The following is an 8,043-nucleotide window of genomic DNA, read 5'->3' on the forward strand; positions in this document are numbered from 1 at the left end:
CTCGGATTTGTGATTACTTTTTTTTAATGTGAGGGTTAACGGGCTTGGCCCATTGTGCCATTGGGAGTATGGATCTCCCTAGTAGACCTGGTTATTGGACAGGGTAGTCCAATGGATATAGGGTTAGGGTCAAGTTAATAGGGCTTTTATTGGGTAGGGCTTTTATTGGACAGGACCTTTATTGGACAGGGTCATTATAGGGTCAAACTTATACTACAATTATTTTGAAAATTAAAATAGTAATGATACAAAAAATTACGTGTATAGCTTCGTATTTACTTGTACTTGCACATGGCTCTTTTGTTTTTCATTTTTCATTGCTCGTTTATTGACCCGCCCACTAATGACCCGCTATTGACCCGCGACCCGCTTTTGACCCGCCCATTATCGACCCGCTAAAAATGACCCTTTCAATACCCGACCCTCTTTTGACCCGCACCGACCCTGACCCGCCCCGCCCAATAACCAGGTCTACTCCCTAGTACAGCTAGTAGTAAAAATTGACCCAATCTAAACCCTTTGGGACTTGGGAGTAAGTGCCTCTTTGGCCTAGCATCTGGTCGAGCTTCTAGGAGAGAAAAGTAGAAATTGGGCCAAACAGGTGAATTTTAGAAAACATCTTCATCTCCTCTAGAAAGCCCATTAGACAGAAAAAGGGCTCTAGAAGGAGAAGCTTCAATTTCAAGCTTCTCACTTCTGTTTCTCAGGGAGTTGTTGAAACAGTTAAATAATTGTAACATTGGTGGTGGAGATCTGGTAGAATGAGGATCCAGATTGAAGGTAGGAATAAAAAATCAGAAATCAAATGATTTTTTTTTAAGAGAACATGAGAAATCACAGTTGAAGGTTTCATAAACCATGGGTTGGATGAATCACGAGATGGCTGAATTTTTAATTTTAGTGTATTGTAACACTTGTCCTTTTAAGCTTTTCTGTCAAAGTTATTTTTAAAAGCTACAGAGTACATTATGTTGCATTCTCACTAGTTATGATTACTACGAAATAGAATTGAAAGTACTTTTACACAAGTTAAAAACTCTAAAAACAAAATTGGGCAAAACAATGTAAATTATTTATGTTCTATTTCTCAAGACTCAAGAGTGTTTCTCTATACACAGTTTCTGTAGAAAAACTTTTAGGAAATAAAAATCTATACTATTATTAAAACTCATTACACTACAGGGAGCGCGGGTTCGATTCCCAACCGACACCATATTTAACCAACATAAGTTGGTGGAGTTGGTGGGGAACTCACCTTGTGACTTGAAGGTCACAAGTTCGAGCTCCATCAACTGCGAAATGTTTGGAAGTGGCTCAAACGATGACCTGCGGAGCTAGGCTGGTTAACCTGTGGTAGGTGCTGGTTCAGTTAGGGTCCCTTCTTCTTACCTATTAAAAAAAAAATTATTAAAACTCAATGGCATTTTATGCCATCCCGCCACATGTTGTCACCATTAGATGGCAAGTGATATGGCACCAAATCATAGTCACATTGACAAATAATAAAAAAAATTATTAAAACTCAATGGCATTTTATGCCATCCCGCCACATGTTGCCACCATTAGATGCCAAGTGATATGGCACCAAATCATAGTCACAATGACAAATAATATTTTCTTATAAAAATGTGAAGAAATGCAAACGTCAATGCTTGAACCCATGACCTCATGTTCATGAACTAGAACTTTAACCACTAATCCAATGAAACAACTTATGATATTTAAGCAATTCAAAACATATAAGTTATGTTTATTAATACCTTGTATTAAAATTTTAATGCCTACCATAATTATACACTAGATTTTAGCTCGTGCGATTCACGGATTCTATTAAATTGTTAAGTTAAAATAAAACTATTATTAATACCAATACGTAGTATTCGTAATTAATTAATAAAAATATCTACGTGTCACCTAATTATTTATCTACGTGGAACTCGACTTTTTTTAATTCATAAATAATTTTGAAATCTTATTTTTCATTCGCCAAAACCATTATATTTCCTACGTGGCGCTCTAATATTGGATTAATGTTTGATTTTGGATTGAATTTGATTCTAGATTAGTGTTTGATTTTGGATTGAAATTTATTTTAGATTAGTGTTTGATTTTGGAATGAATTATATTTTAGATTTATTTTTTATTTATTAGAGTGTTTGATTTTGGATGGAGTTGTATATATTAGTAATTAATTAATTAAAATATCTATGTGGCACTCAATATTTTTAATTCAAAAATAGATTAGAAATCTTATTTTTCGGTGGCCAAAACCATTAGTTTTCCTACGTGGTGCTCTAATAGTTCATCAAATATGCCTCCTTTACACACACACACATATATATACATATATATATATATATATACATATATATATATATATATATATATATATATATATATTAGATTTCATTTTTTTTTTATGAAACTAATCTACATTTACATTTTTTTTCATTTAGGTTCATTTACGATTACGATTTTTTCAGCAGGCCAATTCATTTACATTTACTTAGAGCTATAGAAAACAGTAATTGGAATTTACACATAGAAAACGATTACTCTATTTTTAATTTAAATTTAGTTTACTAAGATATTTAACCAAATTTTATATTGAATCACCCTTACATAAATAAAATATAAAAATAAATTATGTACAAATATTTATCTCATATTATAGGTAAGTATTTAAATACGGATTATCAAATTATTGTAATTATTTTTATTTAACTCAAATTTTATCAAGATCAATTCTCAAATTACGTACAATCACCGAGGCATCGCCCGGGCGGCAATAACTAGTTATTTTTTAAAAGTTTGGCCAAATTGACTCTAAACTAGTAAATGCTCGTGCGATGCACGGTTATAATCCAAATATAAATTTATATAAAATCTAAACTACAGTGCTATCATAAAAATAGAGCTTATAGATATTCTCTAATGATAGATAAATTATCTATTGCTCCGTCTAGTGTCTTACGAAGTATTTTTTTTTAAAATAAAAAATATATCAAATAAGGTATTTGTATAAAATTAATTTCAATCTCATTTCATCACCTGTGTCAAACATAAAGGTATTGTCATCCACCTTATTTCGATAGTCATATAGTCATACAAACTTAGTACTCGTCTCATCTACCTCGTTACTCAATCACTTAAGACATTCCCCCACCATTTGCTTTATTCAATTAGAGAAGACTTTGATGCCTTACATGCCTCCACACTCATACCCATCCCCGTCACCCACGATAGGAATGGTATTCACCCCTCCTAATTCCCGTCTCATGAGGTACAAAATATAATTCATCCCCGCGTCATCACCCATCGTGTATCCACAACTGCCTCAAACTCACCCCTAGACTCAACATTTTTTTTGTTGATAGAGTTTTGAATTTCAAAACTTTATTTTAGACTATTCAACAATTCGGTTGTTTGATTAAAATAATTGAGTAAATAAACAAAAAAAATTATAATGTGTGATTTAGTACGGAGTAGTAAAAAATGTTGATGTATTAATAATCAATTAGATGAAGGATAAGCAAAGCCAACATGTCCAATCTAAAATCAATTATGGCCCCGTCTAGGGATGGACATGGGTCTAGGACGCGACCCAGACCCTGTTGGACCCACCCAATTTTTTAGGGTTTGGGTCAAATTTTGTTAGACCCATTGGATCTGGGTCCATTTGTTACTAAACGGGTTTGGGTCTAATATTTTTAGACCTAGATCCGGTCCATATCCGACCCATGGACCCATTTAATTAATAAAATACATTAATTTAACTTAGTTTTAGGCATATTTTTGACATTAGATTGCATGGGAAGTAATATATATATAAACTTATGATAATTTATACAGGAGTGTGATGATAATTGATGGTCAAACTAAAGGCCTAGAAAAAAAAAAATGAGTGACCAAAAAGGTTTAAATTTATAAATTATCAATACCCATTTCATACCCACTTTTGACCCAAGACCCACCAGACCCATTGGATCTGGGTAAGGGTCTGGATTTTTCAAACCCAATGGATCCAGGGCGGGTATGGATCCACGTGAAAAATATGGATCTAGGTTTGGATCTCACTAGACCCGCCCCCATGCCCATCCATATCCTCGTCACCCAAGGCGATTATAATTTTTAACCTCATTACCACAAAACTTTCCTCCATCCCGCCCCACTTAAGGGGTTGTTACCTGCCCCACTGACAAATTGATATCCATATATTTGATAAATAATCCACTATGCCTTTCAGCTAAGTTTGAAATAAATTGACATAACTTTATTATTAAAATTGATAAAAAAAAACAAAGCATTTAAAACTGACTTATATAATTAGGATTGGTTGAGTAATCTCAAATCCAATAAATTCAAACTGAGGTGCATACATATTATCCCTACCATCAACCTAAATATTTAGTTATTATATGTTTGTCTTTGTCGTCTCCTAATCTAAAATCCAAACTCACCCAATCATCATCAAGTGTGATGCGCGGTTTACATTTTATAATGTTAATTTTGCCCGAAATTTAATGTATAAGTGCTATTGAAATCCTTTACCCTAAAATTCTCATCCCATCACCGCCACCCACGATAAGAACGATATTCACCCCTTCAAATCCCCGTCTCGTGAGTTACAAAATAAAATTAATCCATACTTCATCACCTATCGTGTATCCACACCTGTCTCAAACTCACCCCTAGACTCATTTTTTTTGTTAAGAGAGTTTTCAATTTTAAAACTCTATTTTAGACTCTTCAATAATTCGGCTGTTTGATTATAATAATTTAGTAAATAAACAAAATATTATAATGTGTAGGTTAGTAGTAAATTTTTTTGATATATCCATAATAAATTAGATAAAAGATAAGCAAAGCAGACATGTCCAATCTAAAATCCATCATGACCCCTTCACCTGAGGAGAATATATTTTTTAACCTAATTACCATGAAACTTTCCTCCATCCCACCCACTTAAGGCGGTTGTTACCCGCCCCACTGACAAATTGATATTCATATATTCTATAAATAATCCAATATGCCTTTCATCTAACTTTGGTATATATTGGCATAAGTTTATTATTAAAATTGTTAAAAATTATTTAAAACCGACTTATATAATTAGGATTGGTTGAGAAATATCAAATCCAATAAATTCAAACTGAGGTGCGCACACATTATCCCTTCCATCAACACAAATATCTATTTATTAGTCAATAATATACGTTTATCTTCGTTGTCTCCCAATCTATAATAAACTCACCCAATTATCATCAAGTGTGAAGCACGATTTACATTTCATAATGACCCTAGGATATAATCACTCCAATCAACAGACTCGTGAACAATCCAAATTTTAACTGTATAATAAGGCATCGGATGTTCCCTTCATTCCCACAACGGTATCATCAGAGGATGTGCTACCACAAGTAAGAAGCAGGAAAACTCCAATTTCTGCTTAATTTCTACCTTCCTGAAATAACCCGATTCCTAAATATTCTAACACCACCATATCATGAAGCATATTGCATTCACAGAAAATATCATGATCATTAAAACGCATATTGTAACATGAAACTCACTAAAATATACTACCCTCTCCATGCTCAGTTGAAAATGGTAAAATAAACATTATTTGCACAACTTTCTTAAAAAGAAAGAAAAATACAGTTTAACCCTTACCTTAGCTTATAGGTCTGGGACCATTATTAATGTAGTTTTGAAACAGAAAACACATGTTTATAACTTATTGTGGCATCTGGTATATAAGCTATTAATGGGGACTCATAACCATGTACCAACTGGGGTAGATATCTTTCAATCAACCAGTTTTATATCTATAGTCTTACAAGGAGTATCTAACAAAGAGGTTAATATATCTCCAGATCAACCAGTTTCAGAGTAGACTCTGAACGTATTTGCTCATCCATGTCAGCAATCTGAAATGAGCAAAAAATTGAGGAGAGAAAATGATGATAACCGAGGAAACATTTAAGGAGCTTCAATTTAATCAATTAACCAATTTATTTAAACAACACTGTATTATCAACACAAATCACAAGAAAAAACTATCAAAGCTGCTCAATTGCAGAAAATTTTGACAGGAACTGCAATTAGACATAAGTAACTCATTATCTAACCCTAAAATTTTAATAAAACACTAAAAATAACTAAATATACATAAATGGTTGTTAAGTTGCAACAGAACCAGACAAATCTCTGTAGGAGATACAAATTCCCCCCCTAATCACTAGCTAAGTCAAGGACTCGACCTGAGGCCTAATCTACAACTGTCAGTTATCTTGACTAAACAACGAATCAAAATCTACCATAAACAACAAAGTTAATAGTAATACAGTAATTTAGTGAGCTCCAAAATCTAAAAAAGAGACGAATCAACAACAAGATGACAACCGCCTTAAAATATGTGCCTACGGATAGTCAGCTCATAAGGCCGCCATGCAATCAGAACAAAAACATACAAAACTAGGTAACAACACTACAAATATTACCAAAGAAAAGAATGATCAGCAGGACAATGACCATCCAGTCAGCAAAAATCACATTAGAAGTAACACCAGCACTAATTCCTAGCATGAGCATAGGCTGAAAAAACAGAGCTAAGTCATAATCAATGATCGGCATATCAAGTGTTGGATGCCTTAGTTTCAGATTGTAGAACACATTTGAGGCTGCATTACCCATTATCATACCTGAAGATTAAACAGAATCACTCTAACATCATATTCAACTGCTACAATATCGCGTACCTTATTATCGAACAAGAAAATACCCGCAAACACAAAACACTGGAAATACAAAAAGGTGACTTTTAGTAAATAGAAGAATCCAACTTATATTCCATCATGCAGGAAGGATCAAAGTTCATAAAAATTTGACCAAGATTCCTTGTAACATTTCACAGTTGTCAGCGTACTCCTAGGATTTATGGAAGGCAATATAATAAGGTTAAAACCTTACATTTTGATATAGCAGTTGCAGTTTGAAATCAGAACTCTGAAAAGGAAGTATCCCCATAATTCGAACAAATAAACATAAACTTAACATGCATATCCTTCTATAATAATTGCAGCTACAACACAATGAGCAGAAGCAGGACATGAAAGAATTATAAAAGTATTTGCTCATCCATGTCAACAATCCAAAATTAGCAAACATTTGAGGAGCTTCAATTTAATCAATTTAACCAATTTAACTAAACAACACTGTAATTATCAACCCATATCACAGGAAATAACTATCAACAGCCTACTCAATTGCAACAAATTTCGACAGGAACTACAATTAAACATAAGTAAAACACATTATCTAACCCTAAAATTTTAAGGAAACACTAAAAATAACTCACCAGAGGAGAAGGCGTAGATATGATGGCGGTCAGCGGAGTGGTGGCGGCGCGCGGAGTAGTGGATTTTGCGAGAAAATTTTCACAATTTCTTCAATCCTCCCTAATCATATATAACAAGTGAATAATTGCATCAAATTTTGAGAGGAACTACAACCCTAAAATTTAATAAAACCCTAAAATTAACTCACAATAGGAGAAGGCGTAGATATGGTGGCGGTCGGAAATGGAAGGGTGGTGATAGTTCCGGCACGGTGGATGGTGGAAGCGTGGAGAAGGTGGTGGCGCGGTGGTTGCAGCAAGTGAGGAGAGAGAATCACGAAGGAGAGAAAAAATGGAGGAGAGATAATAAGGAGCTCCTGATAGGAACTCGCGAGGAGAGAGAAAAGGGAGCGCCGGAAATCATGAGAGAGAAAGTGTTATTTTGTTTTGTAACGTGTTCGATTTTTTTTGTTGCAATATTTACAATAATGCCATTAGTAAAACGAGGTAGGAGCGGTTAGATCTAATCGTAGCGAATGCACGAGATCGCTTCTCATTCTTCTCATTTTAGTATAATCGCTTCTCATTTCCGATTCGACTATAAAAGTTACAAATTATTGCATCACGAATTACAAAACTCACTACAAGAATTTGTATCTTTTACGACAACTTAATTATGACGGGTCAAAAATCCTGTCGCAAAA

The 8,043-nt window shown here is 33.8% G+C and overlaps 1 long non-coding RNA gene across 2 annotated transcripts; it reads right to left on the bottom strand.

Annotated features, from left to right (window-relative positions):
• Window positions 1-5,608: 5,608 nt before the first annotated feature.
• Window positions 5,609-7,779, bottom strand: LOC110785099 (uncharacterized). 2 transcript variants are annotated; one of them, XR_002532485.2, is made up of 4 exons: window positions 7,549-7,779; window positions 7,361-7,460; window positions 6,762-6,800; window positions 5,609-5,930 (listed from the first exon to the last, which is right to left on the bottom strand). It is a non-coding gene; the product is annotated as an uncharacterized lncRNA (long non-coding RNA). The 2 variants fall into 2 exon arrangements; XR_002532486.2 differs by lacking the exon at window positions 6,762-6,800 and having other exon boundaries at window positions 7,549-7,778.
• Window positions 7,780-8,043: the final 264 nt, after the last annotated feature.

The sequence above is a fragment of the Spinacia oleracea genome, chromosome 3, assembly GCF_020520425.1.
Source record: "Spinacia oleracea cultivar Varoflay chromosome 3, BTI_SOV_V1, whole genome shotgun sequence".
Lineage (NCBI taxonomy): Eukaryota > Viridiplantae > Streptophyta > Magnoliopsida > Caryophyllales > Amaranthaceae > Spinacia > Spinacia oleracea.